The sequence below is a fragment of the Cyprinodon variegatus genome, unplaced genomic scaffold, assembly GCF_000732505.1.
Source record: "Cyprinodon variegatus isolate N-32 unplaced genomic scaffold, C_variegatus-1.0 Scaffold1788, whole genome shotgun sequence".
Taxonomy (NCBI): Eukaryota; Metazoa; Chordata; class Actinopteri; order Cyprinodontiformes; family Cyprinodontidae; genus Cyprinodon; species Cyprinodon variegatus.
In genome coordinates, this window is record NW_015152241.1 from 15,523 (window position 1) to 24,950 (window position 9,428).

Below are 9,428 nucleotides of genomic sequence, written 5' to 3' on the forward strand. Positions count from 1 at the left end.
CTATGTTATAGGTTTGATATTATGTTTTTATCCTAGTTTTGCTGTTTTTTGAAAAGTGTCCTCCTTTTTGGTGTTGTGAAAATGGCCACCCTAGCTGTGAGATGGGCACGCATGGAGTTACATATTAACAGCGATGGTGATGAGTGGAAAAAAAAACACCTGGTCCTCCTTACATTCAGCCACTCTTTCATCATCTCCTCAATGAGGTGGTCTCAAAAGTCGCAGTTACAACACACATAGGGCGCACCGCACCATAGGGCGCACCGCACATTTTGAGGGGAAAAAAAGACGTTTAAGTGCGCCTAATAGTCGTGAAAATACGGTAAATAAAAAATGAAAATAAACAGAAAGACAAAACAGTAATCCAAAATGCATTGGACAACACAAATGATTGTGTTTGATAAAACCCTAGAGGAGAAAATGTCTACAAACAAGTGGTAATAATCCAAAGTATACATATCAGTATAAAATTGGACAACTGAACAGGACAGGAAAAGATTACCGGAGCATTTTCTTAAATTCAAAAATACATGCATTTTCTTTTATTTCAAATTAAATCTGCTAAACTTTCACATCTTTCATATCTGCATTTTAGTTTGTCTCTCAAAGGCTGGTAAAACAAGTTTTTTTTTTTTTTATTATAATAGAAATGTTTTACTTTCGGACATAAGAGGCGCCTTAAAAGTGATTAAAAACCATTAGGGTTAGTGACTGATGTGCTTACTTCAAAATAAGAAGCAAACAAACATAATTTAAAAAAAAGTCAGAGTTGGCCTAAACTACTTGTACAGACCTATGTTTCATTTACATAACTTAGTTATGTGTTTGAATAAAAATCATGCATAATTGTTATTTAGGCCAGATATTGTAATATCTTTGCATTTGCAATAAGTCTGAAGTCCAGTCTCAGTTAAAAATAATAAAGATTAGATAAATGTTTAGATTTCATTACATTCTATTAGTGAAATTATCTGCCTGTTTCTGTATATTCCTTCCATATTTAACTTTCAAACCTATAAGAATTTATTATTCATTATTGAGGGCCCCCTGCTGGCCAAACAATTGAAACATGAAGTTATTCATATGTAAGTAATTAGCTTTGTATTAAGTTGTTTATATATTTTTTATATAAATTTCACACTTTCTTCATGTATTTTTTAAATTCAATTATGGCTGAAAATAAAAAGTTTAATCGGCTTAATCAGTTGAGGATGTTCTCCCCTTCAAGTTTTATTTCTGCTTTTTTTTTCTTGCATCATCATCTTTTCTATTTCATGCTCTTAACTCATATGATTTCCCATGAGGTAGAAATAAATCCCTGATGACTAAAGACAACTGAATGTCACATATACTGCTGCTAAAAAGGATTCTCTTATTCCTCTTTTTTTTTGGATTGGAGCCAAAATAAGGTTAGTTTAGGGGAATGGAAAACTAAGTAATTGCAAATTGCATCTAAATAATTTATTTTCTTATCTAAAGCATTGACACAGCTTCCCACTGCCCATTGTTTTCCCCATTACTACTGCATGTTTACTAATAAAAGTGCCTTTACTGATTTCAAGGTGTTATCAAATTATATTTAACATTTTCTATACTGTTCAATTGTGTTTAGTTATTGCTTACCTGTAGGTGGATTAATTGAGATAAGGTTTCAGTCCAAAATTTCCCCAATGCGGGACAAAAAATGGATTTTCTATTCTATTCTACTTCATGTTGCCAGACAGGCACTATTTTAGAGATACCTTAATTGTACAGGTCAGACAAAAACTAGGCCTGAGTGTGGCTATTTAAATTGATCTCTTAACTTTTAATAATTGGGATTATCAAGTTTTTTTGTTGTTTTAAACCAATCTTAATACCAGACAGTATGTATACAGACAGAACCACAACAGCAACATCTAGTAAAAGCAGAATAAGATAATATCCAATCTAAGGGATACCAGAAACAAGATACTTGCAGTAAAATGCAAAATAGTGAACTCCTTGATTTTATCTAGAGTAAATGTTGCTTATGAAGCAGCATAATCTCTGTGTCTAAATGTTATTAGCTCAAGTCAATGAAGTAGAGTGTTTTTATTCAGGCCTGAAGAACAAGAGACTCTCAAATGTTGACAGATGGTGTGAAAACTGGGAGTTTATTACATCTCTTTAATCGAGAGTTCAGAAGGGTATTATAACTTGTACATGCTACTAGTTTGTATTCTAAACCTTGCAAAGTAAAACTGAAAATGAATAATTCTGAATTTCCACCAAGTGGCATGATTTTCCAGTTATGAAGCTGATCATGAAAAACCAGGATTATCAATTCGATAAAGTAAGAATATTACAAGTAGTCATAACTTTTTTACCCCCATAACTTTGTTTTACCACTGGCCCTAATCCTCTACCTTAAAAAAAAAAAAAAAAAACAGACCTTAACATACCACAGATTGAAAAGTACTCTTTATACAGATTTGTTTTTTGCAGATATGAGTGAAGTAGAACAGGCCTGCGAAGAACATATCCCACTGAACCACACTCTGCTGTGTGTGCAAAGTTTTAGTGTGTTGTGCAAAAATAATGTCCTGCAGATAATGAATAGATGGTTAACTAGAACTGGAGTTATAGTTAATTATTTATCCTATTCAACATCGAAAGCAAAATCAATTTAGTGTTCTTAGGTGGATAATTGTAGGCTTGAATTATCTACTTACCGGGTTGCGGATTCACCTCTGGAGGGTTCCTGGACCGGCTGTTAAAATCCAGGTATCCACCAGTCTAGTGGCCCAGGTTAAGTTATAAGCAAAGCTATTCAATTATCAATAAAGAACCTTCTATCTCTGTTTATTCACACTATTACCAAAAGGGGGTGGATTCACCCTGAGTGATAAACCCTCCGTTATATGAACGACCAAAACCACTACAGATTAACGAATGATGTCTTTATTCTAATAATTCAGAATTACAGAAAATCTAACATCTATGCAAACACTACACGTTACTAGAAAAATAAACAAGAGGTAGATTAAATGACTAGTTTAAAAAAAAAATCGAAAATAAAGAATAAAACGAGATAGAAAACAAAGAAATAAAACCATAAGAGTCCGTTTACTGGCGTCTGAGATTTTCCAAAATATGCCAGATATTAATACATTTACTAATGTCCGTTAGCAGCAGGCATGATGATAACAGTGCAATTACTCATGTAAAACTAATACAGCCAACTTAAAATTGGCGAATGATTAAATGCATTAACCAACAGCAGCAGGTATGATGATAACAGTGCAATTGATCATGTAACTTTAACACATCCAGCTTAATATTGGTAAAATTATAAAAAAAAATTTATTAACAATAGCAGCAGAAATCGTTTAGCAAAACACGTTGCCAGACAATGTAGCTGTGTGTGTGAATGGGTGTAGCTAAATGAGGGACCTCCCCCCTTTGTTCTCCACGTGGTGAGAGGAACCAAGAGAAATGGGGGAGGAACGATCTGTAATCAAGATGGCGGCAACCACGGGACCCCACGTGGCTGAATGTGATAACTTTATAACTATCTCCAAGCAGAAACAACAAGAGGACAGGAAAGCACAGAAAACAGAATAAAGAACACACACTTATTTCAACCAAATGAACAAACTCTTAATCAGCACAGATTAAAAATCAGCATTAATTCAAATCCCTGAATCTACCTGTCTCTCTCGCCTGAGTGCAGCACTTCTATAATGCATCAAAAGGGAAAGGAAATTGATTTTACTGTGAGCTGCTTCCCGTCCGTGGAAGGCTGGCGTTTCCAAGGGAACCGCAGCTTGGTTTCGGCCGCGCAGAGGGTTTTCCGGCACCGGTCCGCCCCTCGGGAAAGTTCAGTCAGTTCGGTGCTACAGCAGAGGGCTTGATATGCTCACGAGTTGAAGAGGATGGATTTTGGGGAAGTAATCGGCAAGGAGCGTCCTCCCAGCCAATCCGTCCAAAGAAAGGGGAAAATGAAACTCACTCCACGGTCAGCTTCAAAGGCTTCTGTCTCCCCAGTTGGCGCAGCCGCTATGCACCATGGAACACTGCGATCCGTGACTTTTGACGCAGGAAAAAGAAAGCTACTTCCAGTCAGCTTTCTTCTGGTATTTCAAGTGAAATGGAGCCTCTCCTATCGGGTTAAAAACCCACCGGAAAAGAGATAGGAGATCTGCGCGCGCCAAGTTTTAAGCCATTAGTGACATGCGGGCACTTCCTGTCGGAGTATCGGCTGATTGGTCTGTGCCATGAGTGACGTGGGAGCATTTCCAGATGGAGTATCGGCTGATTGGTCTGTGATTAAAGCTCCTTTCTGGGCAATATATCCCAACAAGTGCAAATCAGTAACTAGTTGGAAAATACATTTAGCATAGAAGATTTATGTTTTTATTTTCTTTGTTTTTTGCAACACCTACAACTAAAACCTCTGAATTAAAGTTACTCAAGTTACTGTATTGAGTAGGTTTTTTGTGTATTTTGTATTTTTCAAGTAGTTTTTAAAATCGGTCATTTAAATTTTACTTGATTACGTTTTGAGTGAAGTATTTTATTTTGTTACATTACAAATCCCATCCGTTACTGAGTAAAAAAAAAACTTTGGAAAACCGAAAGGAAGACAAAAAATCGGGCCCGACAGCACTACAGTGAGTGACGTGATCAGCATGTAGATCTGAACTACCAGGCGCCAAGTCTTTCTGTAGGAGATTGGGAAAGCGATGGAGGTGGATCAGGAGAGCGATGACGGTTCAGAGAACGTTTCACTAGAAATGCTAGCTGAAACATCGAATTCTGCTGCCCAAAACGACGAAAATCCTTGGCCACATTTGAAAGACTGCTTTTCATTTAAATTCAAGAGGGCCAACAGTATCATCATGCAATGCCAGATGTGTCTGCCAAAGGTGACTGAACTGGCAGCATTCAATAACTTCACATCTAATCTGCGGAAGCATGTTTTGGTAAGTATTTAGTGCATATACATTTGTATAGATTTCTCTTTAATTAAAAACTAAATTGTTTTGGATTTATGACTCCTTGTCATATTTTCACTACATGGGAGAGATCCCTTGCCCCGTTTGGCAGTTTTTTTTTAAATGTAACTAAGTAACTTTTACTTAAAATACATTTTAAACTACCTACTTATTACTTTTACTTGAGTAATTTTTCTGATGGGTAATTTTACTTGTACTTAAGTAATATTTCATCCAAGTATTGGTACTTTTACTTGAGCATGATATTTTAGTACTTTTTCCACCTCTGCTCATTGTTCACGTTTCATGTAGCGTAGCTCAGCTATGAATGTCCTTCCTGATCTCCTCAATATGACTCATTATCTCATTGAGATCAGGATCTCAATATTTAAGCGCAGGTAAATGATCATGATCATCTGAACAGAAGATGATAATAAGAGTGAGTCACTTACCTGGTTTAGCAGTTCAGTCCATCCTCTCAATCATAGGCAGGATAGAGTGATGCGCTGCAGACGAGAGGCAGCCCTGAGCCATCCAGAGCCTCCCCGTGCAACGACCCCAGTGAGCAGGCAGGAATCCGTTCCAGGACAGGAATTTAGATCAGGATGGAGTAGTACTGGAATCCAGAAGTCTGCAGTCCGTTCAGGGATTGCGATCCACTCAGGAACGGATAGATCCAGTTCCAGGAATCCATAGGAGCATGATAGCAGTTTGTGCCGTGCATCGAGCAACAAGTTCAGACAGAAATGCACCTTGGAGGCAGAATCCAGCAGGAGTCCAACCGTGGTTCAGGCGAACAGATCGGGCAGGGACAGACAGGGCCAGTGGATGAGAGGAAACAAAATCAGGAAAACAGATTCACTAGGGAAACGCTGAAACACTCTCACCACTGGTTAGAGAAATAACTCGCCTGAGGGCACTGCCTTAAGAATAAACTCCTCACTGGAACAGGGACATGAACCTTAGAAATAAATCTAAAACTGATGGACAGGACACTAACAGAAGGCAAACAGAGAACAAACAGAAATCAAACAATGATCTGGCCCCGATAGTTGGGCTGGACTAAATATGAAGCAAAACCTACAGCTGGATGAGATCTGAGATGATTAGGAACTGGGCAGAACTAGGCAGGTGAGTGAAATGAGCAATTAAAGCCAGCTATCAGAGCAAATCCTGAAAACGTGGGCCATTTGACAAAATTATTTAAGCTCTTCTAAGCCTTGTTGGAATAATTATGTATAAGATACTAAATGTTTGTTCTTATGATGCATAATGTGTAACATATTTCTGTTCTGTTTAGATCCCACAGAATTTAGGCTTGTGTGTGGCTATTTACATGTAACTCAACTTTCTTTTGCATACCCAAATGGAAAAGCAAATAACTTATGAACTGTAAGCCCAAATTACATGTGTGATACATTATTTGAAAGCTAACACCTTTAGTTTCTGAATATATACATGAAAACTGGGTGAGCAAAACACCCAAGTTGCATCAGTTCAAACAATTATTATTCGAAAATAATAAGTCTTTTTTGAACAACAGTTACAAAGACATGCTTGTTGTGGCTGCTTTGTCATGGTACATTTTGACATGCTGCTATATCTGTGTTAATTGTGCTTTGGTGCTCACTGTGTCCGTAAAATGAACAGGTGGTTGAATTGTGGAGAATCTAAGCTTTCCAACAATGTCTAACAGGTCTATATTGGTAAACAGTTTACCTGTGTAATTTTCACGCATTTTGAGTTATTATTTTTAAATGCGTAAAAACTGGGTTTTGAGAGGTTATAAAAAGGACTCATTGTGTGTAACAGTGTTCTTCAACCCTGGTCCTCACAGCACACTGCCCTGCATGTTTTAGACGTTTCCCCGCTTCAACAACCCTGATTCAGATAAATGGAGTTAAAACAAGAACCCTGTTAATCTGCTATCAATTGATATGACGTGTGTGACAGCCTGTAAACATCAAAGACATGCAGGAAAGTGTGCCTTGAGAACCAGGGTTGAAAAACACAGGTGTAAAAAGATTGGAACTGAACAGGAACAGCTAAAAGAAGTAGAATAAAGAACATCCAACCTAAGAGATACAGTACGAGCCAAAAAGTTACTTACAGTAAAATGCGAGAAAAAGGAACTTCTCTATTCTGTCTAAATATTGCCTTTGCGGTGAAACATAGACAGACGGTTCTTAACAGCTCATGTCAGCATTGTCAAGGTTATTTTAATAAGGGCCTTATTTTATCAGAGACTTGCAAATGTTGATAGATAACATGAAAACTGGAACACTATTGCAAAGTACACACAGCACAGACAGCATATTAATTGAATTTGGAGAACGAAAGCAGCATCTTGAATAAACAAATGTATTCAGGAAGCTGAGGATGAATTGTACGTTCTAGTCAAAAGAGTTTCAAGGTTTTTTTTTTTTGTTTTTGTTTTTCTCTTTTCCAGCTTTTATGTTCATTACACTGTCACAAATACAGAGCAATGGAATGAACTCTGCATTTATCCCATCCCCGTAGGAAGCAGTGGGCTGCCATTTAGTGGCACCAAGGGAGCAGTGTGGGGTTTTTGGTCTTTGCTCAGGGACCCAGAGTGGCAGTCTGCGGGACTTGGGTTTGAATTCACAACCTTTGAATTCCCTGCTCTATGCCGTAACCACTAGACCACCACTCCCCAGAATGTATTCATTTAATTACTTTTTTTTTTTTCTATTATCCACAGAAAAAAAAACTCCTCTGGCAATAAATGTAAATTAGGCAAACAGAATGAAAACACAGAAAAATAAAAACAAATTAAAGCTAAGTGAACAGAAAACAGCAATGTGTTAAACAGGAGTTGATTTCTTTCACTGATATCTTTAAAATGTGCTGCTTCCTGTTTTTTTTTTTCACATTAAGAAAAGGTTTACTTTCACCTTTCAGTTAAATCACTTACTAGAGCATATTGGCAGAGTTCAAAAGAGCCAGCCAGTTTTTAGCATTAAGCAATGGAGGACATGTGTGTCACTTTGGAACCCGAAGAATGATTGGACAGAGAAATGTATGATGTGGTTAAAGATCAATTTAAAACAGAATGCATTAAGATAATACTCATTTTGTCTGTTAAGGCTCAAGCAGCTATAAGAAAAGGCCCTTCCTGTGTGTTATTATTATATTTCTGGGAATTCTTAATGGTTTACTACTGGTTGGACTCATCCTCCTTGGTCTCCCCTGTAAGTCTTGTCATCTTTAACATGAATGGAGTAAACCATCTTTGGCTGTAATGTGACAGCTGCCCATTCTATAATCAAACTGACTGACTTGGTATAATACAGAGGTTTGTAACGTTTCTTATCCAGAGAGCCTTTTTAAGTCGAGCCCAACTAAATAAAATCCATCAGACCTGCAAAATTTACACGGGCTTTAAATGAAACATAAAAACAGATTATTTGCCGTTTTTAATTTTTAATATAAAGACAAAACATGAAAGTTTTAGAAAGAGGAAGCTTTTATTTTTAATTTTGACCTACCGGTATAAGGTATTATTTTATGCAAAAATTAAAACAAGCTAATGACAAATGATAAGAAATATAGATCTAAAAGCATAATTTAGACATTTTTATGTCATTCTATTATAAGAAAAAAATATTCAAATGTTCTTTAAGAACCTGCTAAACTTGTGTCATATATGGGACAGATGGACCCAGTGTTTAAGGTGAGAGATACAGTGGGAAATTTCAAAACGTGTATTAACAGGAGGACCAGATCTGGTGGTGATAAATCATAAAGAAGAACAGGTGCTTTGTTCATTGTTACATTAATAATCCACAATAATTTACGATTACATTATTAAAACTGTATCGCATGGAATAATCAAATCATAAATATGTTCACAATTTTTGTGACAGTCCTGATAAAAATGACAACTTTACAAGTTTGACTAAATTCTATTCCTACCTTTTCAACTCTGATTAATAAAGAAACAATGAAAGGCAGCCAAGAGGCCAGACAGATCTCTTCAGGATGCAATTGCATGCAATTTTGTAAGAAGGCTCTTTAAGTCTGGATCTAGCTAAGACTGATGAAGGGGCTCTGAAATACAAAGAGGGGTTGACTGGTAAAAACATTCTTAAATGCTCACCAGGATCATTAAAATCTGTAATTAAGTCCTGTTGGAAGGTCAGAGACGGCTTTTTTGGCAAACAAGCAGCACAGAACTGAAAACATACCAGACCTTACTCTTTCACAAACAGTTGGAAAACACCCTGTGCAAAGATGAGTCATCTTAAATCTCCTTGAGGGATTAGGTTTGCAGATACAGGTTGTCTGCAAACCTTAATTTAGGAATAAAGACTAATGCTGGTCGTAGAGAACCTGAGTAGGTGGTGTTTAAACCCATTCAGACATGGTTGTCTCTCAGAAGCTGAAGTCGGGTCTACATTGACAACTGAATCTGAAGGTGTCTGAAGTTTGTTTACCAAAGGGTACTGG